A 27355-nucleotide genomic window follows, 5' to 3' on the forward strand; every position below is an offset into this window, starting at 1 on the left:
AGAACTCAAGGTCAAGATCGGAAAATGGGCTTGGGCACAAAAAAAAATTATAACAATAATATTTTTCATAGCAAACAATAAATAATATGGAGGCTACTAAGAACTCATACAATACAGTTCTGAATCTTTCTGGTCATTCTGTAGGCAGATACATGGATAATAGTGCTTTTGAAAAGGAGTGGGTGGATAGTAAATTAATTCAATGTATTGAAGAAACCTAGGTTACCTGTTGCTATCCGGCTCTGGTATTTATTGAATGAAAATGTCTTGCCCTCCCAGGAGGACAGAGTCCAGTCAATAGATGCCAACCTTCTGCAAAGGGATTGGGACCTCTTTACCAAGCATCACACACGACTTTTTTTGGGACACAAACAGAGTACTTGTCAAACTCCCATTTTAATTGCGTTTGCTCAAACTTCTCCATTTGGGACAGCTGCATTATAAAAAAAAATCCTTTGTTTTGGCGCTTGGTGCACAAATGTAATTGGCGTGTACTAAAAAATGTATATTTGTGTGATCCACAAATTCAATTGAAAGGGCGTCAAAATCGTCCGCCACATCCAACTTGGCTTAAACCCTAAAAAAAAAGAAACTCTTAATAGTATTAGCACAGAATGATGTATGTCAATTCAGATATGATGCTGCTTTGCATCAACCCAGAAAATTATTGGCCAGCAATGCCCTGGCCTTCGGGGATTGTTACTTAAATACGACCTACTCTTGTAAGCCAGTCATGTTATAAGTGTCTAGCACAAATGCAGCTGTGTAATTTTTAAGTTCTGATTTCACAACAGTGAACAACAACGATAATCATTTATTTATGGAATACTGGTAATGCACTCAGCCCTGGATAAAGGAAATTACAGACACCAGTTCCTGCTCTGAAGAGCTGACTGTTTATTATTGTCTAATTTACAGTTGGATAAAGCGGACCCCGGATACATATGTTAGCCAGCAGCATTACTCCTCAATAAGTGGAAGGTTACACCTTGCTACAGTATGCGTAAAACGTAAAACACATCTGTGACCTCTAAGAGAAATATTCTACCCATCTCAGTTATTTATTTATAAAATGTGTTACCAGGAAGTAATACATTGAGAGTTACCTCTCGTTTTCAAGTATGTCCTGGACATAGTTAATATGACAAATAATACATGGTTAAAAACACAAGTTACATAAATGAACAGGGTATACATTATTGCATGCACAGTTAGAGAGGATGTATATTATAGGCTTATATTATAGTTGCAATCCACGCTCTACCCCCAACCTTCACCTCTGTACCATGTTGATATTTTGAGATGGGGCAGTTTTCCAGTGCTGTCATCCATAAAAAAACCTAATATATATTTTTCAAAGTGTTTTTTTTTTTGTACTTCTGCAATAACTGCATCACTTTTCTTATGAACGTGAAATTGCTTCTCTTATCAAAATGTTGAATGTGTTTGTCTGACAAAGGCTGCAGCGGACTCCCGTTTCCTGATAGTCAGATTCCAAATTTAATACAAGCTGTTTCAAGAACAATATCAATTATGATTTTGGTAGAACACTCATTGTAAAATATGTAGAGTAATAAGACCCTGTCAGAAACGGAATGCCCAGGCAGTAAATCAGCCGTAGGCTTCTCAGAAAGTGTTAATGATGTCAAGAAAGTAGCCACCGGTTCATTTATAGGGTTTTATTTAATTGAACGCGGTATACCCTTTTTGTTGCAAGAACAATACACACCTCTCATGAATGATAAAGTGGCAATGCTTATTCTGGTGTCCAGAACCACTTATAAGGTCCACCAGCACAATAGCTATTATGCTCTACTAAAAAAAAAAAAAAACACAAAATGACTATTGTATTATTGAGTGTCGTAACACTTTGCAGAGTACAATGCTAGGCAATAATAGCAGAAGATATATATACTGTGCAGAATTTAATAACACGTAGCCTTATCTGCACAATTTAATTTGTATATCTGTGTACGTGTGAATATACAGTATTAGGACAGTTCATCATAAGGGTTTCCTGCTTACTGGGGTGAAATATGAATGTTTAAAATAAGTGAATTTATGCTTTTCTTTTTAATTTCCCTGTTGCAAACTTCTTTGTCAGTATCTGATTTTGTTCCCTATTGTTTTCTTCTAAAAGTGGCTAAAAATAGAAAATCGGGCACGGTATATTGTAGTATGTTCTGTTTTAACCATGTTTCTTTTAAGGTGGAATGTACGGTACTCGTTCTGCTTCCTTCTCCCGCTTTCTTCCACTCTGTATGTGCCGAACATAAATCAATAGCTCTGGTTTCCAATATGAGTAGAGAAAAATATGAGCTGTTCATCGTGCATTATCTTAACCATACTTCCTCACACAAAATAGTCACGCGTGGTGTTAATCAAATGATTCTGCGGTTAGTTGAACACCCTCTCCTGGATGTCTGATACCACCACAAGGTATCAGTCATTGTGACATTATATCCCCAATATGTAGCAAAGACTAGATTTGTATTCAAATGTACAATGGGAGTACAGTACAATGATACTCCAACCTTTAGAATATAGGAGGTGTGACTCCACAGTAAAATGTATACATTTGTTTAAGTGTAAAAGGGGACGATAGACTGCACTCTGATAGTGTTAAATGTATGCAATTGCAGGGTGCACGGAACAAAAGGGGACCCTTATTCCCCTGTATAGTACTAACAAATCTACGTAAGTACCAGCACTCACTGTCTAATAGCTAAATGATGAAAACAGTTGTAATGCAGAATAAACATTTAATAATAAATAATAAAACGAACCAGAAATAAATCAAATGTGTTTGCAGGGGGGGGAAGGAAAAGGGGAAAAAACATGAAACACAAGGAATATACACAAAAAAAGGAGAACGGAAAGTATGCTAGGGGGGCGACGTTTCGAGGGACTACCTCTTCATCTGGCCCATTCCCCCTGGTCCAAAAGGACCCAGAAGTACTTCCCTAAGCCTCCTTCCCCCTATAACTGGTCAAATCAGACACCCCTGAAAATAGATAGCAAACATACAGTGTAGGCTAAATACAGTTTGTTATGTCAAAAGTTTTATCCAAAATATTTTATGATAAAATTCACACCACCATAAAAGTATTCAATCTCTACATAGAGTCCCAGACAGTATACAGCACGGCTAGCTGTATGAAAAATGGACTTCCTGCTGAAACTTAGACAGTATTTTTGTATAACTTTCCTGACACGATAAATGTATACATTTTACTGTGGAGTAACAACTTCTATAGTTGTATGTTAGAGCAGTGGTTCCCAACTCTAGTCTTCAAGAGCCCCCAACGGGTCAGGAATTAAAGCTAGTCCTGTTTTAGCACCGGTGGTTCAGTCAAAAGGATTAAAATGGATATCCTTCTAACCTGACCTGTTGGGGTTGTTTAAAGACTGGAGTGTGGAAGCTCTGGGTTTGATTATCGGCATTCCCAGGGCAGCTTTTTAGAAGTGCTGACATTTATTTTCTTTGGTTGTGGCTGCTTTTTACGATACAGCTAGCATCTCCTTTGTTCACATATTTATAGCGGGCTTTTGGGGGATCTGTTTATTTTAGGGGTTAGTAGCAGGTCCTTTGAGTTTGTTTTGTATATTTTATTCATACAGTATACTGTATGTTAGTTTTCATTTTAGTATAAGCGATCATGGTAAGATACCTGAAAGTCCTTGAATGACATGAAAAAATGATCTTTTTCTCAGTTTTGGTTGTTGTTGTTGTGCGCTGTCACATTTGGTAACATACGGCAGTATATACTAATGTAGCGCACTTTCCCCACCCCCTGGGAGATATGGTGGTGTCAGGACGTGCTCACCACAAACGAGACGGGACCGCGGTGCTGAGGTGGGATAGGATATAACGCCACCCACAGCCACGAGGGCACGTCTTGAGAGAAGAGTGGTCTGGGAGTCCGGATCGGGGCAGGAGAGGTACGGATGGTAGATGGTGCTGTATGCAAAGTCCGGGGTTAGAGATAAGGACGTAATCGTTTACCGTTTGCCAGGATCGGGATTCCAGAGGTGCGGAGAGTCGTGTTGCCGTATGCCGAGTTCGGGATGCCAGAGGTGCGGGTAGACGTAGCGGAAGCCGGTTCGGTACACGAGGAGGACTGCAAAAACAAAACAGGACAAGACAGGACTAGGGAGGCAGAGAGTGATGAGAACAACTGGTTCTATGCTCAGCCAACGAGTCAGTGACACTGTAGGGTATATATAGGAGAGCGGGTCCAATGGCAGCGCAGCAAGCTAGGGGTGTGTGGAAGGGTCAGGCTACGGCAGGGATAGGTCCAGCATGAGTCCTAGGGGAGGAGCCATAAAGCCCAGTAGTCAGACTGCATTGGATTGCAGCAATGGTTTGGCGTGCGCGCGCGCGCCCACGTGGAGTAGTGATCTGCGTTCCGGAGAGAGACTGCCTGCGTGCCGCGGGAGGACCCGTCGGAGCTGCCGGTAAGTGAGGAGCACACCGAGGGCGGCGTGACTCCCAGACCCTTACAGGTGGCTAGTGTTTGTGTGCTGCTTTACCTGCGGCTCACAGGAGGTCTGAGCCTCCGCGGCTGGGAGCCTGGGGTGTATCTGAATCGTCTCTTGGTAGCGTCTCCACCTGTACAGGATCCTACTGTGTGGGATAACCCCGTTACAGGACCCCATGCAATAAACACACAATGATAGAAGTAACAGTTTACTGCATGCACACAAATAATAACAATACCACCACGACCACAACAACTAGGCCTCACAGGGCTGTGGCCCCACAATGTCCTCCAACCAGTGTCCACACCCTGGCGATATAGTCCCCAAACTGAGGAGCCCTCTGGCACCCAACTACCCTGGTGTCCACGAGTAGCAACTCCTGCCCAAATGTATGAGACAGCGCTGCCCCCACTAAGGTGTATAGATGGTAGACTTGTAGTACCTGCCCAGGTGCTCCTACACCCAGGTATGGCAGGAAGGTAATACAGATCCACTGATCCAGCGATGTCAGCATAGCCTCCGCCTCTACGTTGGGTGGTGTCCCGCGTGGATGCTGCCACCAGGAACAATGTCTCTGATCAGTAAGGGGTGATCTCTTCCCAGATGCAGCTGCGTCCTATCTGTGTCCCTCACGCAGGTACTACAGGGCAGTGTCCCTATCTATGGGCCTGTCCCTGCAGCAACCACAAGCTGAGGGGAGTCGGGGCCTAGCTAGGGCCTAAGAGGGTCTCTGGCCTAGTGCAGGGGTCACTGACACCCTGCACACGCACACCCAATCCTTCTCCTGTCCCAGCTCTGACTATCGTGGTCTCAGATGCACCAAATGTATCAATCCTCCTCAGCAGGGAATCCAGGCAGCCCTATTGGCTGTGCAGCATCTCGTGGTTAGCAGCCCCAGTGCAATCTGGGTGCTGTAGTTCCCGTGGAGCCCTTTCTTCTAATGGGCGCCGCTCATGCTGTTGTACTGCACATGCATGAGGGTGGACCAAGATGGGCGCCGCAACTGAGAACCTGCGCATGCGCGATGGTACTGCACTTGTGCGACCACATTGAAGAGGGCGGCGCCCTGCAAAGGGAGCCGCTGGGAGCCTCCGGCGACGCAGTCACCGCTCCCACCTCTCTGCACTACCCTCCATAACTCCGGCATAGTTAAGGGTGCAAATGGGGGACCAGGGCTACACTAACATTGGAATTAAGTGCAAACATTCAGTCTTCTAGCACATTCCTTACGTTTGTTTAGTAATATACGATCTGTTTCAATAGTTGTGGATGCTCAGGCCCAAAGATGAAACTGTGAAACACCCCAAAATATCCAGAACCAATATACTGTGTACTGCATTTGTTTGAGGCTATGTTGGAGCTCAAACGGTAATGACAACAGTATTGTATTGTATGTCTTTATTTGTATAGCGCTTCACAGTAGTAATACACGTGGTAATCATATAAATAACAAATAATATAATATAAATAACAGGTTAACAGTGACCATAATGTTTTGACATCTCCATTTCTCCATGATGGAATACAGCTGGAGGGTTTCAGTGAATGAAAAATGGAACTTCAAGTTAATTTGCTAAAAACTGTCTCAAACCCAGAGGGGAGCACGGCAGGCTGTAATGGAAGTAGCACCCAACCTGAATTTGAGTCCAACGTCCGCTATCGCCTGCCTGGGTAGGACTCTATTTATGACAGGTACCTCACTGACAGTTAGGGACCCTCCCTTCAACTGAGCAACTTATAGGATCAACAACACCCCCTCCCCCAACCCCTCACTCACCCAGGTGTCAGGTCAAGACTGTAGTCCTAGGCCCTGGAAAGTGTTGCTGGTGGAATGCCATTGACAATGTCTTCTTTGTTCTTTAACATTGATAATGTCTTCCTATAGTACAAACCTGTGGGGAGCTTTCAACTTTGCCAAAGATCTCTTCTTCTCCTACGTGAATACATGTTTTCCCAATTATCAAGGTGCACTACTCTGCAATCAATATAGGGTTGTGCTTTGAACATTTAGAACTGCAGTTGTCACATTTTTTCTTTCGTGTGCATAACGTGGTAATTTAATAAGGGGTGTATTTTTTACATTTTCATTTATCCTAATGCATATTCACGGTCAATTGGGCAAACTGTTCCTTTAGCATCTTTATATCATGAGTATGTATAAAGTTCATCAAGCAATGTTATTATGATCTAAAAAACAGAATTTATTTTTGACAAGTTACTTTTTACCTTGTGCCTGTATCAAAATGCATATTACTGTGTGCTCTGTTCTTCACCAATAAGAATGATAAAATAATTGAAAACCCCCATTTCATGTGGGAGGCTCACTTGAGGATCAGCAAAGCCGAATTATCCTTGTTTATACCCATGTCAACACAGACTTCAAAAGACCTATTCCCTAAGAATGAAAGAACCCAATATTTTTTCGCAACATAATTAAGTGAAGGCACCTTTAAATGTCATAACAGTCTGTGCCATATTTTAAATTGTTATGCATCAACAGAATTTAACGAGATGGCTAAGGATTCTACTTCCTGCACAAATGTGATAAGCCACAAATACAGTCTAGCTCTTTAATAGATTGCCAAAATAAAGCATTTTGTATGCAAATTATTCACGGAGTGGCATAGCTAATATCATGCCAAAAGTACGCCCACTGGTCCTCTGCAATTAGTAGTTAATTTTAAGTATCTCCAAGCAGCAGCATTCTGTGCTACATCTGTGTTTGTAAGCTAAAAGTATTACCGCGTCCTTTATGGATAAAAGTAGCAAAAAAATGAAACTTTGGTTTTTTTTTTAAAATTCCGTAGATTGACTGACTGTACTTGTTTACTATACATATCTTTTAAGTACACATGAACCCTTTTTACTTTATTAGAAGAAGGGAAGAGAATTGTTATTTCTTTATATGGAACGTGAAATTAAAAAGTCGCCACTGCTGAGAATTCTTCCCAGCATCAAAAAAATATCATTTAGTTCATTACGCTGTAAAACTAACGCAATTTCCAATCACTGCAGAAACAGATCATTTACTTTAACAGTTTTTGTTTGGATTGTTGCAGATATTCAACCAAAAGCTGTGAGGAAAGCCTAACAGTTAAAAGCCTAACCTAAAAGTTGGTGCTCAACGCCAGTCCCCCCACACCTCCCCCACCCCCAACAGGTCAGGTTTTCAAGATATCCCAGCTTCAGCACAGGTGTCTCAATCAGAGGCTCAGTCAACTGAGCCTCTGATTGAGCCACCTGTGCTGAATCAGGGACTGATTGAGCCACCTGTACTGAAGCAGGGATATCCTGAACCAGTCCTGTTGGGGGGGTGGCTTGAGGACTGGGGTGGTGTACCTGTGGCCTAGATAACAGATTATGGTTAAGCTAATTCAGTTTGCCAAAATGTGTCACAAAGATGATTGCATAAAAGAACAGCTCAGCCCCGTTATAGCGCGATCCGTTACAACGCGAATCCGATTATAACGCGATGCAAGCGTGGCTCCCAATTTTCGTATTTATGAATACTTTACAACACGATTATTGATATCTTAAATACTTTATTGTGCAATGCATACAATTGTACATTATGTCTTGCGCGGTCCGCTTATAGCGCGATGTGATTCTTTGGACAAGCACAGCGTTATAAGGGGGTTGAGCTGTATTCCTAAAGAATTAAATATATATCAGTTGAATTACCATATTCATTTTAAAAACTCCATTCACATGAAGAATTTGAAGTTGGCAAAATACATTTTGAGTAGGAATGGGCTAGTGTTGTTGAAGTCCTTTTCCTTTTAAACCTCTTCACAATACATTTTATCTTCACACTGTTCTAATTAAAAGCCATTCCTGGTTCACAGTCAAATCAGCTAAGTGGTGGGGCATACATGCTATAGTGAAAATAGCCTACAGTGAGCTAAGTGCCAAGGCTTGGGTTAAAAAAGTTCAGAGCTGAGAAAATACAGTACAGAGTAAATCCATATCGGGCCGTTAGTCACTTTGCCACTGGAGGGCCCTGAAACACCCTGCTTTGCAATGACTTTCAGACAGTTATGCTGTGAAAATGTATGCATACAACACTCTAAAAAATGTGGCGCCTTTGTGTGAAGTTTCCTGACTTGTTCAAAATTATATATATATATATGTATGTATGTTTCTGAAGTGAATAAACATTAAAGCAAATCACTTTCAGTGCAACAATGCCATCCACGAATCTTACTAATAAATAGGGAGATGTTATAACTACAGTATGCATTTATGAACCTTAATAACAACCTTATTACATATAGCACTTTTTCATGGGACTCAAAGCGTGTCACAATTACAGCAGAGTGCAAGGTATGCAACACATACGGATTTTTACAGTCACAGTCCCTGCCCTGATGAACTTACAATCTATGTTTTTTTTCGGTGCTAGGGGCACAGGGAGATAAAGTGAGGTCAAGAGTAGCAGTCACTGGAAATTGAACCAAGTTCCCCTGATATCCAACTCAGTGTCTTGACTCACTGAGCCGCTCCTTCTCCTTGCTTTGCATGTCACTTGCCAATCAACTTGCTACTGTAGATGCTCCTCATGGTCGTGACGGTTGATGGGGCAGAACATTCTGACTTTGGGTTTCAAAACAATTATATGACATAGGGGATAACCTTTTTTTTTATAAGAAATTATTCCATTTGTGATAAAAAGAGAATTAAACTACAAACCAAGCGCTCAACCTATTGTTGATGTGATATATACAATATAATAAATAAATTAATTGTAATAGATAATAATAATAATAATAATATATGTGCTTGTGATAAATAATATACCCAAACTATGTGAGGATAACCAATTAGCACAACAGCCCAACGACCACCAAATTGAGGGAGGGTATGGGAGAAAGGGAGGCTGCCTAGGACTGAATATCAAGCCTTTCCATATAGCTATAGACAAATGATAATACAGAGAACAAAGTCCTTGGCGCACTACCAAGTGCGTGAACTTGATAAATGTTCCTGATTCTGTGTTTGAAGAAACAGTTCGTGGATTTTCACAGATTTTCACAGATTTTCACAGATTTTCCTCTTGATTTTCTTCCGATATTGGATATATATCTGTAATTAAAGAGGACAGAAGACCATGGCGCAGTACCCTCTAGTCATGGGAACCTCATCCACACAGCTGCTAGCTACTTGCATCTAAATAGATGAAGGCAGGCCTTGAAAGGTATCTTTAAGCTGGGGGTCTGAATCGCTCACAGGGTTAACTTGGAACCTCCAAGTGTAATACTTCCGCTCCACAATAAGCCGAAATGCCCAATTACATAAATTGTGATTAAATTGAAATGACTTGCAATAAGAATAACCAATGATAACATTCTATAATTGAACAGTGTACAGTAAATAAAAATACCACTTGTGGTGCATGTGCATGTCTCAGACAGGTCTGCAACCCGGTCTTTCCCCATTATCGCTTGGCAAACAGTGCATCCACTGCAGCCCGGGATTCTGGGTAATGATATGCAAACGAACACAATGTGTCACTCTATACTTCTCATCCATTTTAACATGAATCCCTAAAAGCTTATGCCTGCCGCATTACACCGATTTTTAAGCACAGCCTGGGTTAAAGACGTGCACAGCCAGTAAACCTACTCACAGAGAGCTTTATCGATAATTGAACAGGTACTGTAACTCAACGTGTCTTAAGAGTGAGAAAATGCTATGTCAGTCACACGTTAGATTGAAAAAACAACTGTTGGATATAGCTACAATATTTACTATGCAGTAGAACATTAAACACATTTGACCCTAGTAATATGTCCATTATACCTATTTATTGCAACAACAAAAAAAGAGTAAAGTGACACACGTGAAAAAGAGATATCGTAGTATATATTTCTTGGGTCCAGATCCACAAAAGGATGCTAAGCTTTTGTCCCACTTTTACTCGCATTCTTATCAATGGGTGCACGGGTATAGTAAATCTCAGCAGCCTTTTGTGGATCTGGGGCTAAGTGAGACATTACACATTATTTGAAGTGTGTCTCCTTCACAGATCCCCCACCCCCGTGTCTATCTCAAGAACTCTAGTATTCCTTTATTTAATGTGTCTCTACCATCTCTGCTGCTAAAGTCAATATGCTTTTAGTGGAGACCTAATTTGTCACTTTCCTCCTGAGTGACCACTGTTCAGCTTCAGCGCACAGCCTCTTTTTCTGGCATGTCACCTTATTGGTATCCATTAAGAATGGTAAAGTCTATACAATAATCCCGTTTTCCTCCATTCTCTCAGGATGAAAGGATTGTTGTGCAAGCCAAGCACCATTTTAGTATCTGCGTTTCTACAGATGAAGCTTGGACTGGGCACATACTAACTGCAGGTTAGGTATTGCCAATGATTCATTTCGTGGCATCCCCAGCTCCTTCTTACTGCTAAAATGATCATCCTTTTTGTTTTTAATATGGCAGGCAGAAGCCGTGTTAAAATGGACAAGAAGCAAAAGATGACAGTGTGCTCATGTGCAGATCATTAACCAGAATCCCTGGCTGTAGCCCTGTGTATGCAAATATATAATGTTGAAAAGTAGGGTTGCAGACCTGTCTGACACATGTGAATGTGCTCACAAGTGATATTTATACAGCTCGATCCGACCGCGCTATAACCGGGGTCACGCTAATTTAAAAAAAATGGCTGCCGCGTGCCCGATCGGGGGGAGGAGGGGAGGAAGAGGTGGCCGGCAGCCCTACACGTCCCCCAGCAGCCCTACACGTCCCCTCACACTTACCCCAGCAGCCTCACTTCCCCCAGCAGCTCCACGCTCCACACAGATTCCCCCCCCCTGCCAGCCCCGCTCTGATCCCTCTCCGCCCCTGCCAGCTCCGCTCCGATCCCCCCCCCTGCCAGCCACACTCTGATCCCCCAGCAGCTGACACCAAAGGTAGGGAGGTAGGGGGGGGGGGGGCTGTGAGCGAGCTGTGAGTGTGTGTTGTGAACGTGTGCAGTATGTTGTGAACGTGTGCAGTGTGTTGTGAATGTGTGCAGTGTGCTGTGGGTGTGTGCAGTGTGCTGTGAGTGGTTTGTGAGTGTGTGCAGTATGCTGTGAGTGTGTGTAGTGTGTGTGCAAAAAAAAAAAATATTCGGGGTCAACGCTCAAACCGCGTTTTAAGCGGATCCGCGTTATAGTGGATCGCGCTATAACGGGGTTGAGCTGTATTTGCGGTGTTTGTTTTGGAAAATTTACACCTGCCAGCCCCTCAAGTGGCATCTATCTATCTCACTTGTGAGCACATTCACATGTCCCCGAGGCTGAAATCAATGCGGTTCAGCTCAGGAGACCCCCTGCTCATGCACACTATTACTAAAAATAAAATGTAAGCAGCTTCATTACCTAAAGGTTATGATTCAATCGCTATGGTTATGATACGTTACGGGGTGCCAGTATCCCCCTGCAGAATTTAAATCCCATGTGACCCACATGATTTTAACATGGCGGGGATACCGGCATTCAATACCGGGGCCTGTATCTCGGGAAGTAGGGGGTCAGCGGACCTGAAATCAATGAGTTTCAGCTCCAGAGACCCCCTACTACAATACTGTAATATTAAAATGAAATGAAACCCCCGATATCGTCTGTTAGAGGTGCGCAGCTAGAGTGACTGATTGAGCATATCTCTTACTGCGCGTCTCTTACAAACAGGTAGAACCCAGTAGGATTCATACATCAGGGACCCCCGCTGAGTTAATCCAATGGGCCATTAGTCTGCCGCAGACTACCACGAGTGGTATTTGGTGATTTTTCCAAAATCTAGAACGAGATGTGGTCGGATAAAGGCTCCTGCATCTGTACACACTATTGGCCGTGAGGATGAATAAAAGTGAGATGCCTCCTCAATGTGTTTTTAGGTCTTATGTCCAATACAATGTTCGTTGGAGGCCTTTACCATTGCAAACATAGTGTAATTATTTAATGTGTGTACATTTTGTTTTCTGTGTAATTGTATATTTTAATGCTGGCTTGTTAATTTTTCCATCCTTCAGTTCTCTTTTTATATTTGCTCCCCGGAAGAGTGGAAACCTATGCAGAACACATATTGCATATACCATACTCTGGGTCTTGGTAGCACTTTCAAAGTACACTCTTTGGGTTTAGGATCATGGTTCTGCACTGGAACACGAAGAACAAAATGTTATGCAGTGTCCAAGTCACTTTTCTCTTATGAAAAAGGGATTCCCAAAAGGGGGTCCGCAAGGTGCCTTCAAGCCCCCCCCCCTCCAAAAAAAAGTGTAATGGTGGTTCTAAAGGCTATATAATGGGTTTCTGAGCCCGTGTAGGGACTACGCAGTTAGTAAGACCGGAAACTTAACCTTAGCATGAGTTGTACAGCTGTCAATTGCAGTAGAAGTTTCCAGCTACACAATAATCCACAGCTGCAAGGCATGCCATCTGCACACACTGATGTGCAGTTTGAGACCATATTAAGCATGTGCTGCCCCCACAAGGACAGTATACTGCCAGGGATCAGTCAAACTGTTTTGTTAGCAATAAGTTTGGTGGGCAGGCAATAAGATTTATTAATTAGGGGTTCGCGGGACAAATATTCTAGCAAGTGGTATAAAATGTTGGATATTGCTGCTCTAAACTAATCGCCCATTTTGTGCCTAACACGTCTTGCAATATTTTTAGAAACTGTTAGCATAGCTGAATTCTTTACTTCATTTCTATGTGCCCATTAGCAATTTTTCCAAAGCCAGGCTCCCCCCTTGACCCTCTCAGAAGTGTGTGTGTGTATTCCAATGGTGACCTAGGTGCATAAATATGGTAGAAAAAAAAGAAAATATAGTGTAGTATGTCTGAAATAAAATCAGGGGGAGCATAACTTCTGTTTGTGACGCTGAATCTCACTGCATCCTGCCTGTCTGCCTCTTACCTTGCTGCCTGACCCTGCCTTGTACTTAGGACCTTGTGATAATCTCCTGCACTGACCCTGGCTTTGGAATACAACGATCCTGCTCTCTTCTGCACTGACCCTGGCTTTGGAATACAACGATCCTGCTCTCTTCTGCACTGACCCTGGCTTTGGAATACAACGATCCTGCTCTCTTCTGCACTGACCCTGGCTTTGGAATACAACGATCCTGCTCTCTTCTGCACTGACCCTGGCTTTGACTTTATGATGACTCTTCTCTCTCCAATCCTGACCCCGGCTACGTACCCCAACGATCCGTTACTCTCTACTCCTAGACCCGGCAAATACCACGTTTACGCTGTCCTCTATAACCCTGACCCGGCTTGCAAGACTATCCTACACTCTAGACGCGCCATCGTGGTTGTGGTCGGTGTTTTATATAAATCCCTACCTCAGCCCCGCGGTCGCGCATCGTTTGTGGTGAGCTATGCGTTACAATATTTGGGGAGGGGAGGTTGTATATATTTGGGAGAGTGGAGATTTTTTTTCTATGTATTTAGGGGTGGGAAGTTTTTTGCATCGGGGTGTTTTTTTTTGGTATATATTTTGTGGGGTGAATTGTGTGAGGGTGGGAGGGAATGAGTGAGGAGGGGGATTGAGTGAGAGTGGGGTAATTGACGGAGGGGGGGGGAGAGTGAGAGGAGAGAGTAAGACGCAGAGGAGAGAAATACATGTGAGGGGGGGGGGGAAGAGATTGAGTCAGAGTGGGGTAATTGATGGGGGGGGAGAATGAGAGGTGAAATAGAGGGGAAAGACAGACATGAGAAGGGGGAGGGAAATAGAGGGGGCTCGCAAGGTATGAAATGGAGCTTGCAACACTGCCGATTGGGGGGGTAGGAGGGGGGCGGCATGCGGTCAGAACTGTGGTCCTGGGCCCCCGGAAATCTGTCTGCGCCCTGAGGGCAAAGTGGCAGTTCATGACCAAGTTGTCAGGCTAAGGTCGCGCCGGCGCGCCCGCTTTGCGTCCTGGCGGTGCGTGCACGGCACTTTACCGCGATCTCCGGTCTGTAGGGAGCTTTTTTAGGTACGGGGGCGTGGCCAAAACGGGTCGGGTGGGCGCGGCCATGAACTTGCTAGGCTGCCATTGGTTACTAGAAAAAGACTTCACACAATAGCTACAATTGAATGCTAAAGCTAAATTACTGCTACAAGAGTTTAGCTGCAATTATATCTGTTAAGCACTCAAAGTATGCTGATTGAGAAGCTAAACAGCTGAGTTATTTTCACACGGTTGATAGCTACAAATGAATGTGTCGAAATAAACTGCCATAAGAGCATACAGTAGTTGCATCTGCATCTGTGAAACACAAGAAATTGACTGATTGACAAGTAGAACTGTCGAGTTGTCTTCACAATGTTCGTTTCAAATGTAGCAGTTGAAATAACACAGCTAAGCTCTTTACCGGCCCAGAATCAAAGACAGCCAGCAGTGCCGATCTAGCCTCTGATTGGCTCCCGTGTGCACCATGTGACGTATCGCCGCATGGGAACACCATCCTGTTGTAGCCCCTGCCGGCTGATGCGTCACAGTGTGCAGTTAGACAGGAAGCAAGGAGGCACTGGGGACAGCTAGGGAGACGGTAAGGGGCTTTTGAGAGGCGCGCGCCCCAACGGCTGCAGCGGGGACCTAGCCTCAGGGTCTGGAGCAGAGCTGAGGGAGGAGCACAAAGTGGATTCAAAAGCTGGTAGGTTAATAGAGCACAGATCTCTGCAGAAATGAGAGGTAGATGGAGGTGGAGAAGGAGAGACGCGAGATAGAGAAGATGAGATGATGGTCAAAGAGAGGAAAGGGGGAAATGGAGAAATCAGAGAGAGAAAAGTGAAAACTAGGTCTAGGTTGTGGCCATCCTTGTGGGTGCTGGCTCAGTCAACTGTTGAAGGCCAAAAGAAGAGGTCAGAGAGAGAAAGCGGGAAGCCCAAGGGAGAGAGGGGTCATCAATATGGTAGTTGAAGTCCCAAGGAGAAGAACAGGGGAGTCCGAGGAGAGAAAGAAGGAGAGCCAGGATTCAAAGTGAGAGAGGGAGAGAAGAGGGGTGAATAGAGGTAGGTGGGCAATAGATGACAGCCACGTGGACAGGGAGAGGAGAAAAAAGCTGGACAGTGTGAGCCTCAAAGGAAGGAAAAGAAAGAGATGGAGGAATAGGAAGGGTTCGGTAACGGCAGAGAGAGGAGAGCAGGAGCCCCACGCCTCCACCCCTGTGATCAGGTCACGAAGTGTGGGAGAAAGAAAGCTCACCATAAGAGAGGGCAGCTTCCAGAGCAGAGTCAGACTGAGTGAGCCAGGTCTCAGTTATAGCAAATAGGAGCAGAGAGTGAGAGAGAAAGAAGTCAGACACAGAGAGGAACTTGTTGGAAAGGGAGCGAGCATTCCAAAGGGCACAGAAGAACGGGAGAGAGGAGGGAGGGTGGCAGGGGATGGGTATGAGATTAGAGCGGTTGTCACCAGAAGGAGTAGAAGTTGCATGTGGGAGGTGAGGACGAGAGCATGTAGAAATAAAGTGGGGACCAGGATTGGGAGAGAGATCCCCGGAAGCAAGGAGGTGAAGCAGGGAAAGAAAGAGAATGTGTGAGGATCAAACCTGCATGAAGGCAGATGTATGGGCATGGGGTGAAGTAGATGCATCGGCAATTCTTTTTGTAGATAAGTTTCTAAATTCAGGACCACGACAAAGCATAATAAAGCTGAAACAATCTACAGTATATGCAAAACATTGAGGTAATTTACAAGATTTCAGTAAAGAAAGGCATTATCTGGGAACCGCCGAGAATGGTCTTGGCTGCAGTCCCAAACAAACATAGATGGAGATCTCACGCCGCAGACAGAGCTTGCACGCTATGGCCTTGGGTCTCCTGCACCTCGTCGATGTATGATGACGTCGGCGGGGAAGGCGTTGTGTGTTGTGGTGTTTGAATCTTGCTGATTCTGTGATGTTTGATGTAATCCAGGAAGTGCAAGGAATTAACCCTACGGGTTTCACTTTACAGCTTCTTCAGGGTGTGTGTGTGTCTGCAGCTAAGACTACTATAGAACCATATTCTCTGCAAGTGCATATGAAGCCTTGAGTTTCTCCTGCAGGAATAATCGTCTGGAAGTTCGTCTGTAATGTCTTCTAGTTAAATTAATTGTAATGTCTGTTAAATGAAGCATTGCAATTGGTCAATGTTACAGCCTACTACTGCTGGGCTACAAATGTATTCAATATCTCTAGCCGTTAGCCCTTAGATCATTGATTACATGACCTATGGTGGGTCATAGCAGAAGACACCCACCCTTATGTAATAGAAATTGGAGGAGATAATTAGATTTTGAGAGCATTGCAAATCGTGACAATTTTTTTTGTGCAAACTTTTTAAAATAAGACTAAAAAAAAACCCCACACAAAATATACTATATAAAACTTATTTATTTTTTTGAGTGCTACTGTTGATTGTATTTTTCATCAGGGATCGTATTACATGTCAAGGATCTCTGTCACTGATTTTAAGGAAAAATAGCAAACTGAACCACTAAGGGCATTTGTTTTATGGAGATTGTACTAGCAAACAAGACACTGATTAAGTTCACAATGAGCCTCTCATTGTCACGGTTGTGCTCGCCACAAACCAGGACTGGACCGCGGGGCTGAGGTGGGGTTATATAATCACCGACCTGAGACCACGTAGTCGATCCGGATTGCGCAGTTCGTAGTTGTATGCAGCAGGGTCGGGACTGGAGAGGGCAGCGTAGTCAGTGGACGCGCCAGGGTCAGGATTGGAGACATCAGGGTAAACGTTATTCAGGCGACGTTTCGACAACAGGTAGTCTAGTAGATCCCGCTTCAGCGTAATAGCTGCAGGGCGGGAGCGGGTTCTGCGTGAATGGCGTCCGCGGCCCATGGTACCGGTCTCAGCAAGGAGAAGGTTGACCGGAGTGGGCAGACCGCCAGGCAGCACTGGTAAACCAGTGCTTCAGCACAGAAGTCCCAAGCTGGCCGCTGCGAAGGGAGAGAGCAACATGAAATGCATCCACTGATTGGCTGTTGGTTTATTAATAATGATACAGTAGAATCCAGCAAGCTCGCTAGAAAACTGCATCGCAGATACTGTACTTACAGTAGATCAATACACTTACAGTTGACAGCTGAATCTTGTTATCCCCATAAATGTCAAAATCTCTTTAGAGTTGGTTCTGCTAAAGCTGATTGAACTACTGCAATTGTCAACTCATACGACCATCCAAATATCAGCAATAGCAGCAAAGTTACTCACAATTTGAGTTTTTGACAAGCTTTAAAAGTTAAAAAAAAAAAAAAAAAAGAAAAGAAAAAAAACAGAATCACATTATCTACCAAATGACTCTAACCTTTGAACCCGCAGCAGTGTTGTCAATAAAAGCATCACACCTGTTTCCCATTGTCACCTTACCCATATAAGGGAACTTTGAAAAAAGTAAGTTGTGAAGTAAATAGAGATAAACAAGGTTACCGGGTGATACAGGGATCCAGATCAAAAACTAGTCCAATATACTTCAAGTATCATTGAGATTTATTTTCTGACGTGTCAGACAGTATGTAGAAAATAAATTGCATTAATATTTGTCCTGTCCATGTAAGAACTTCAAATCTTGTGTAACTCCCCTTTGGGAATACTATAGCCTTAGGGGGTTAACCGTGTGGGCCCACTCAGAGTAACGCCCCTTTACCCCCCCCCCCCATCACATTGTGCTGAGTGACTGGGGAGAATCACAGCCCCGACCACTTCTGTGTAGTGATGTCATCGCAGGGTATATGTAGAAGATAGAGGTTTCTAGAAGGTCCAGGTCTCAGGAGGAGTTGAAGAGGAGGGACCGAACTGTGAATAGTGTACATAGGTTATAATCTAGACGAGTCTAGAATATACGGTAAGGATCCCCTTCATTGTTTTGTAGTTGGGGACAGTGCCCTACATAGATAGCGTTCCCAGGAATTACTCCACACTACTATTATGATCCACATAGAGGAAGACAATGCCTCAAAGGGATTCCCCAAACCACAGTCCCACGTTGGATCAGCGCAATCGGAGGGTCCATAGCTGACTCTCACCAAGGAGGCCATGAGATGGTATCCCCATCTCAGGTACTGAATGCTGACAGCAGACAGAGAGAGAGTACAAGGCCCAGCAGGGGCCCACAGGAGATGGAGCACTACCGATGCTACACAGCAAAGGGATCAATCAGTTAACCCATACGGGATCAAGCTTTAAAACCTCCCTAGCAGGCTGAGATTGGGGGCAGCTAGGGAAGAGAATACAGACAGCACAAACAGTGAACAGTACTGAAACTATACAAGATGTAATGTATATGTTATAAATGAGACTTTATCAACAGTGATCAATAAAGCTGCTGTTTGTGTGAATAATGTTCCTGGCGCCCATCATTACATTGCCAATGCCCAGTCTGCATGAATCCAGCATCCTGACAAGGTAACTAACACTGAGTGAGCCAATTAAAGAGACAAGGAGGGCTACACTTATTTAATAGGTTGGTTCAGCTACAGGGAGCTGAGTCTAGACTCAGTTTATGATATATCTGCCTAACACCGACATTTAAACAATGTCTGCTATTTGTTTGTTAATATCTTAGACCTAGTTGTATTCTAGAATTTATTTAAATATAGATTAAATGAATGTAACAGGGCAAACAGCGTGACATTACCTAAATAGGTAATTGACATTATTTTCCCGGAGTTTAATGGGTATCCACTAAGCTAATTATATGCAAGAACAACAGCTGTCATTTAACTCATTAGCATAGGGTTAACATTCGGTTAATTTAGCACTACCTTGCATCAGCTCTGTCCATTAAATGGGGAGGGGGGGAGGGCACAGAGGAGAGAGACCTATCAAAATAGGTCTGTCTCCCTCTCAAGACTCATATTTCAGGCTCTGGATGGAGGATGGAGCTAACGCAACATGTGTGACCTAAATAACAGGTTAAATCCTAAATGCTAAGCTGAACAGCCTTTAGTGCAGGGGAGCGCAAACTGAGGGGTGTGGGATTTTCTAGGGTGGACACGGCGGTTGCAGGGGCCTTGCGCTCTTCCCCAAGGCATTTAAAATAAATTCTGGGCGTGAGGCCTCTGTAACTTCTCTTACCTGCTCTGTCGGTTCTTCGGTGACACGTCGCCATGACAACGCGGCGTCAAATTGCAACGCATTGCAATGTCAACATGATGCCGCCGAAGCCAGGGGGGGAACGAACTGAAAAGAGTGAGCACCCCTGCTTTAGTGTATATGCGATGTTAGGGGGAGTAGGAGTAAAACTGGGTTAAAGTTAAGTTATTTGCATTAGTGCATAGGCGGTATGATTAACTCAACGCCAATTTAGGTTAATGTTATGTTAAATAGCCTAATGGAGCTTAGTGCATCTGGTCCTATAAGAGAGAATTACCAGCACCATATTTTCCAATAAGTGTTTCTTAACGGATTTGGAACATGCACCAGAAAAGTACGGGTAAGGAGAATCACTTCTGTTATTGTTGTATGTATGTATATCTTTATTTATATAGCGCCATTTATGTATATAGCAATAACTTATTATTATTCCTCAATTGTATTGGTTGACCAGATATCATTCACAGAACCAATAATATATATATATATATATATATATATATATATATATATATATATATATATATATGAAAAAATCACACTCAGTTGGCACACTGTAAACAATAGTAAGATGCTGATGCTTGTCCCATATGCACATGTAAAAAGTAGATTTTACCAGATTGGAGTCCGGAAAAAACGAGACAGCACACAGTCCAGTAGTTCCAATGAAGCTGTATTCAAAGTATTCTGTATTCTGGAGGTGGTGCCATGTTACTTTGAATACAGCTTCATTGGAACTACTGGACTGTGTGCTGTCTAGTTTTTTCCGGACTCCAATCTGGTAAAATCTACTATATATATATATATATATATATATATATATATATATATATATATATATTGTGACAGAAACCAGGGGATTTTAATAAATTCCATATATAGGGCTCCCAGGATACTGAATAGTTTCTGTCCTGTTGAGGCTGAACAGGGCAGCCTCATAATACATGCACTCCATCCCACAGTTTGGCAAGTGCTGGAACTGAGGGATGAGGGATTCAGACCAGAGTTTGTTTGCTGCCTGATTTCTGTCACCTGTCCTGCTTATTAGAAATCAGGTACTTATGACCGATTTCCTGTTTCCTCTCCCCTCTCCCCCAAGAGCCTGGAGACAGGAAGGCTGCTGAAAGCAGAGAGGGGAAAAGCCTCTCCCAAACAGGTTAAAACATTCTGTTCTTTTTGTCTAAAATTGCGAAGTGACTTATTTTGTTGTTGGAAGTGGAAAAGCCACTTCCACCCTGAGTTAGGGAAAATCTAAGTTAAGTTATCGCTCAGGTGAGCAGCTTTTTGTTTTGATGTGTTTCTGTTGTATGCACTGTGGCAGTCTCAGTGCCTGGGACTGAATAAACCAGGCATAGCCTGTTTAAAGGAACAGCACGTGACGCCTCGTCATTTAACCTACCCTAAAAGACCGTGTTCTAACAGTCCCGGACAGACGGCGGAGCCCCGAAGTAAGCCGTTTGTCACAATATACACACACACACACACACAAGAATGTTCAGGGCACTCAATAGGGGAAAGTTTAAGGAAAGCAACTTATCTGGTCAGTTGTGGTGCAGGACAGTGCAACCAGGATCACCATCAAGCAGCAAAAATAGACAAAATCCTGATGTACAAAATCCGCAGCACTCACCAATTCAAATGCAAAAACAATTTAATGTAGAAACACAAGCATCAGGGGTAACAGCAGGGAAAATCTGTTCCTTAGCAGGTCTAAAAATTAGGTAAATACAACCTCAGATGAACAACAACACATGAAATATTACACCGTGTCATGATTTATTTAACAAAAATTACTCCAAAAAAGTTGTGTGTGTGTATGTATATATATATATATATATATATATATGACCTGCACCTGCCTAAGACATGAAGATGAGCATACAGTTGTATTTACATTTGCATATTTGCTTTGCTGTGGAGGGTTTTTGTCACTTTTTTTACTCACCATAACTTAACTCAGTATTATGGTTGGCTTATCCTTTAGCTTCTCTGCATACCCAGTTAATCAACCCCACACTGATGAGACCCATTAAGGTTGAAACAGCTGTCTGTGGGTGGTCGCTTCTCGGCCTTTTGGCTAAGATCAAGTGTAGGGTCTGTTCTGTGAAGGACAGACCTAAAAGGGTGCACTTGGTCCTCTGGTAATGGCCGGGAAGTGCGGATATGTAGCCCGGGCTATTTTATCACGGCACCCCAGGAATGGTTAACCTGGTGGAGTCATTTGCTGCTACACTGCACAGCACTTGACACTTGCACGGATAATTTGCACACCCCTACATTTTTCTGCACTGGCAGCCCTTATTGCCTTCCGCTGAGGGGTTCGCCACTATTTTTTTTTACCCGCCAGGCTTCCGGGTCTGGCGTGCACTTGTGCACACTTATTTTTGTTGTTTCGTTTGAGCACTTCCTGCACTGCATCACACAGCGCACTGGAGCACTCGCACCATCAATTTGGTTTTCCTTTTTTTTTTGGGTTATCAGTCACCTAATTTTCTTCGGAGAATGCAAGACTGTGTGCTGGTCGGCGGTCGCCATCCCTCGGGAGAAGATTGCGGTGGGCGAGTAGGCGTCAGCCGAAAGCCCTAAAGACTTGGACCCTCCTGCGGCGTCTGCTGCACTAGGAGGGAACAGGATGGACGTCGGATTCTTCGGATGACGACGTCGGTGTAACATCAGAACTTTTCCTGGCCCTCGTGGCTGAAGAGGACTGACTATGTCATGGACTTGCAGCTCTCCGGAGCCTATAGTCACAAGTGGAGCGCACCTGATCTCACAGCGTGGATCACGAGCACGGTTTTTGAGGTGGAATCACTTTTTCACCACCCGGGCTACAAAAAAAAAAAGCTGTCTGTGGGTGGTTTTCTGGGTATGCCCCTTAACCCTGGCTGTGCTCAAAGCTGTGACCATGCAGCAAGCTTAAGCCTATAGGGAACCATGTTAAAATGGTTTTTGAAGCAAAAAGTGGCACTGTGTGCTCATTTGCATGTCATTTCCCAGAATCCCTTGCTGCAGTGGAAGTGCTGTGTGCTGGGTGATGTTGGGGAAAGGCGGGGACATGCAGATGAGCATACAGTTGTATTTACATTTATATATATATATATATATATATATTTTTTGTATGTATATCTATATATATATATATATATATATATATATATATATAGGTATATATATATATATATATATATATATATATATATATATATATATATATATATATATATATATATATATATATATATATATATATATATATATATATATATGAACAAAAAACAAACAGAAGCGCAAGCTCCATAGCATGTAACTGTTTAAATAAAAGAGTACATTTATTAAAAAACTCGTGGACCGTGTGCTTCACAATGGCGGAATTCGCAACTGGGAAGCTGCAGTGTTGGTGACGTTATCGCGCTGTGGGTGTGTCTACACTGAGTCCTGGGCGTCCCTGCGATCTTACTAGCTTCATTTTCAAGCGCTGGCAACTATCCTATGCAGGAGCAGAGGACGTGGTGGCACTGATTGACTCAGTCTCCTGGCGCCAACTTGTGACAGGAGCTGGTGGTGGCTACAAGCTGTGCAGATATAACCTGCCTACCTGGGACCCCCCTCACTCCCGCAGATGACTACACACAGAGATTTCTCTCCCACGTATGGTTGCTTTTTTTTAATCCTATAAGTGCATTTCCTTTGGGCTGCAGTTCTTTAATAAATGTACTCTTTTGTTTAAACAGTTACGTGCTATGGAGCTTGCACTTCTGTTTGTTTTTTGTTCTTAGATTCGTAGTGGTTGGCTATACCACTTTTATCTGAAGCTGCAAAGACGCTCCCTGGATCATCAATTGGGACCTTTATCTCTCTGGATTTTTCAAGTGGAACATTTATTTTGGACTTTGTTTTTTTCACTATCACTTTATGGTTTGAAGTTATATGTAGTTAAAAGTGTGTTGATTTTTATTAGGATTTTTATTGATTCATATAATTTATTATCATTATTCTTTATATATTGTCACTATTATCCACCTGAGCGCTACTTAATTTTGTGTTGGTCTTAGGCATTGATTGATTATATATATATATATACAGTGTTCGACAATCCTATACATTTACACGCCCGGGGTGGGTGGATTTAACCCCCGGGCGAGTAAATATTGGCCCAAGCAGAACACGTGCTTGTTTTTTTAAATTTCCCTGCTCCCGCTGAAATTTTCCCTGCTCCCGCTGAAATTTTCCCTGCTCCCGCTGAAAAAAATAAAAACTCCACCCACCTGATTGCTGATTGGCGCGCGCTCCCAGGCTTTGTGGGCGCGTGGCCAGGCTCTATATGAGCCCGCCCCCAACAGCGGCCATTCTTTCTGGCCGGAGATCTATTGGAGAGTAAGTACTCTCCAATCTCTGCATGCTGCGGCCCCTCTGATCCTTCCCTGCATCCTGCAAGCCTCCTCCCCGCTTCCCGTGTGGGGCATGAGATGGTAGGGGGTGTCCCCCCTTCTGTCCCTGTCCCCGCTTACCCCGACTTCCTGCCGATCCCCGCGTGGGGCATGAGATGGTAGGGGGTGTCCCCCCTTCTGTCCCTGTCCCCGCTTACCCCGACTTCCTGCCGATCCCCGCGTGGGGCATGAGATGGTAGGGGGGTGTCCCCCCTTCTGTCCCTGTCCCCGCTTACCCCGACTTCCCGCCGATGCCCGCGCGGGGCAGGAGATGGTAGGGGGGTGTCCCCCCTTCTGTCCCTGTCCCCGCTTACCCCGACTTCCTGCCGATGTCCGCGCGGGGCAGGAGATGGTAGGGGGGTTTCCCCCCTTCTGTCCCTGTCCCCGCTTACCCCGACTTACCGCCGATGCCCGCGCGGGGCAGGACATGGTAGGGGGGTGTGTCCCCTTCTGTCCCTGTCCCCGCTTACCCCGACTTCCTGCCGATGCCCGCGTGGGGCAGGAGATGGTAGGGGGTGTCCCCCCTTCTGTCCCTGTCCCCGCTTACCCCGACTTCCTGCCGATCCCCGCGTGGGGCACGAGATGGTAGGGGGGTGTCCCCCCTTCTGTCCCTGTCCCCGCTTACCCCGACTTCCCGCCGATGCCCGCGCGGGGCAGGAGATGGTAGGGGGGTGTCCCCCCTTCTGTCCCTGTCCCCGCTTACCCCGACTTCCTGCCGATGTCCGCGCGGGGCAGGAGATGGTAGGGGGGTTTCCCCCCTTCTGTCCCTGTCCCCGCTTACCCCGACTTACCGCCGATGCCCGCGCGGGGCAGGACATGGTAGGGGGGTGTGTCCCCTTCTGTCCCTGTCCCTGTCCCCGCTTACCCCGACTTCCTGCCGATCCCCGCGTGGGGCAGGAGATGGTAGGGGGTGTCCCCCTTCTGTCCCTGTCCCCGCTTACCCCGACTTCCTGCCGATCCCCGCGTGGGGCACGAGATGGTAGGGGGGTGTCCCCCCTTCTGTCCCTGTCCCCGCTTACCCCGACTTCCCGCCGATGCCCGCGTGGGGCAGGAGATGGTAGGGGGGTGTCCCCCCTTCTGTCCCTGTCCCCGCTTACCCCGACTTCCTGCCGATGTCCGCGCGGGGCAGGAGATGGTAGGGGGGTGTCCCCCCTTCTGTCCCTGTCCCCGCTTACCCGACTTACCGCCGATGCCCGCGCGGGGCAGGACATGGTAGGGGGGGTGTGTCCCCTTCTGTCCCTGTCCCCGCTTACCCCGACTTCCTGCCGATCCCCGCGTTGGGCAGGAGATGGTAGGGGGGTGTCCCCCCTTCTGTCCCTGTCCCCGCTTACCCCGACTTCCTGCCAATCCCCGTGCGGGGGTTGGATATGGTCAGGGGGGGGGGGCGAGCGGGACAGTGGTGGTGGTCACGCGGCCTTTCCTCTTCTTCCCCCTGTCGTGTGTGTGTGTCTGTGTGTATGCATGGGTGTGTGTCTGTGTGTCTGTGTGTATGCATGGGTGTGTGTCTGTGTGTATGCATGGGTGTGTGTGCATGGGAGAGTGTGCCCAGCTATCTTCATGACGGCGCAGCATGAGGTGTGGGGGGGGGGAGGGCCCGTCTGCCCACTCGACCACAAGCTTCATGCTGTCGAGGGCAGCAGGGCAGTGGCGGCCACGGCGGGGCTGACTGTTCCCTGGGGCGCCCGCTGGGGGACACCTCGCAACGTGCCTGCCACCTCCCAAAACTACGCCCGCGTGAGGTATGGGGGGGGGGGATGTCGGCCTGCCCCCCCCCTCCCCACGAGCGGGAGATGGACGCGGGTGGGTGGGGGTGGTGGTGCTGGTCGCGGCCTTTCCTCCCCCCCCCCTGTGTGTGTGTGTCTGTGTGTGTCTGTGTGTGTCTGTGTGTGTCTGTGTGTGTGTGTGTGTGTTGTGTGTGAGAATGTGTGACACACCAGAGGTACCCCCCCAATCAGTCACCCCCAGTCAGTGTCAGTTACCCCCACCCCCAGTCAGTGTCAGTCACCCCCCCACCCCCAGTCAGTGTCAGTCACCCCCCCAGTCAGTGTCAGTCCCCCCTCACCCCCAGTCAGTGTCAGTCCCCCCTCACCCCCAGTCAGTGTCAGTCACCCCCCACCCCCAGTCAGTGTCAGTCACCCCCCACCCCCAGTCAGTGTCAGTCACCCCCACCCCCAGTCAGTGTCAGTCACCCCTGCCCCAGTCAGTGTCAGTCACCCCTGCCCCAGTCAGTGTCAGTCACCCTGCCCCAGTCAGTGTCAGTCACCCCTGCCCCAGTCAGTGTCAGTCACCCCTGCCCCAGTCAGTGTCAGTTACCCCTGCCCCAGTCAGTGTCAGTCACTCACCCACCCACCCAGTCACCCCTGCCCCAGCCAGTCACTCACCCAGCCAGTCACTCACCCAGCCAGTCACTCACCCAGCCAGTCACTCACCCAGCCAGTCACTCACCCAGCCAGTCACTCACCCAGCCAGTCACTCACACAGCCAGCCACTCACCCAGCCAGCCACTCACCCAGCCAGTCACTCACCCAGCCTCTCTCTCTCTGTAACACCCACCCTCTGTGTTTCACCCACCGTTTCTCTCCTCTGTGTCCCCCACACTCTCTCTCTCCCCCCACACTCTCTCTCTCTCTCCCCACACTCTCTCTCTCTCCCCACACTCTCTCCCTCCCCCCCACTCTCTCTCTCTCCCCACACTCTCTCTCTCCCCCCACACTCTCTCTTTCTCCCCACACTCTCTATTTCTCCCCCACACTCTCTCTCTCCCCCCACACTCTCTCTCTCCCCACACTCTCTCTCCCCCCACACACTCTTTCTCTCCCCACACTCTCTCTCTCCCCACACTCTCTCTCTCCCCCACACTCTCTCTCTCCCCCACACTCTCTCTCTCTCTCCCCCACACTCTCTCTCTCTCCCCACACTCTCTCTCGCTCTCCCCCACATTCTCTCTCTCCCCCCCACACTCTCTCCCCCACACACACTCTCTCTCTCCCCCACTCTCTCTCTCTCTCTCTCTCTCTCTCTCTCTCTCTCTCTCTCCCCCACTCTCTCTCTCTCTCTCTCTCTCCCCCACTCTCTCTCTCTCTCTCTCTCTCTCTCTCTCTCTCCCCCCCCACACTCTCTCTCTCTGTCACTCACACTCTGGATCTGGATCTCTTATTTACCCTATATATCTTAACTGCCCTATACTACACCGAAATCTTAACTGCCCTATACTGCTTTCTTCAGATCTGACTCAAGCTTCACACGGAAGACATCGGAACCCCCCCTAACCCAGAAGACATGTAGGGAACACCTCCCCTCCAATGTATAACATTGCGGGAATGAGGGTACCTGGACATTGAGGGACTGCGGATCAAGTAAGATCCCAGGTGGGATTGCTG

At 45.9% G+C, this 27355-nt stretch overlaps 1 pseudogene; it reads left to right on the forward strand.

Annotated features, from left to right (window-relative positions):
• Positions 1-21605: 21605 nt before the first annotated feature.
• LOC142464354 (U2 spliceosomal RNA) lies at positions 21606-21770 on the forward strand (annotated as a pseudogene).
• The last annotated feature ends 5585 nt before the right edge of the window (positions 21771-27355 follow it).

This window comes from Ascaphus truei, chromosome 12, assembly GCF_040206685.1.
Source record: "Ascaphus truei isolate aAscTru1 chromosome 12, aAscTru1.hap1, whole genome shotgun sequence".
NCBI classification, from domain to species: domain Eukaryota; kingdom Metazoa; phylum Chordata; class Amphibia; order Anura; family Ascaphidae; genus Ascaphus; species Ascaphus truei.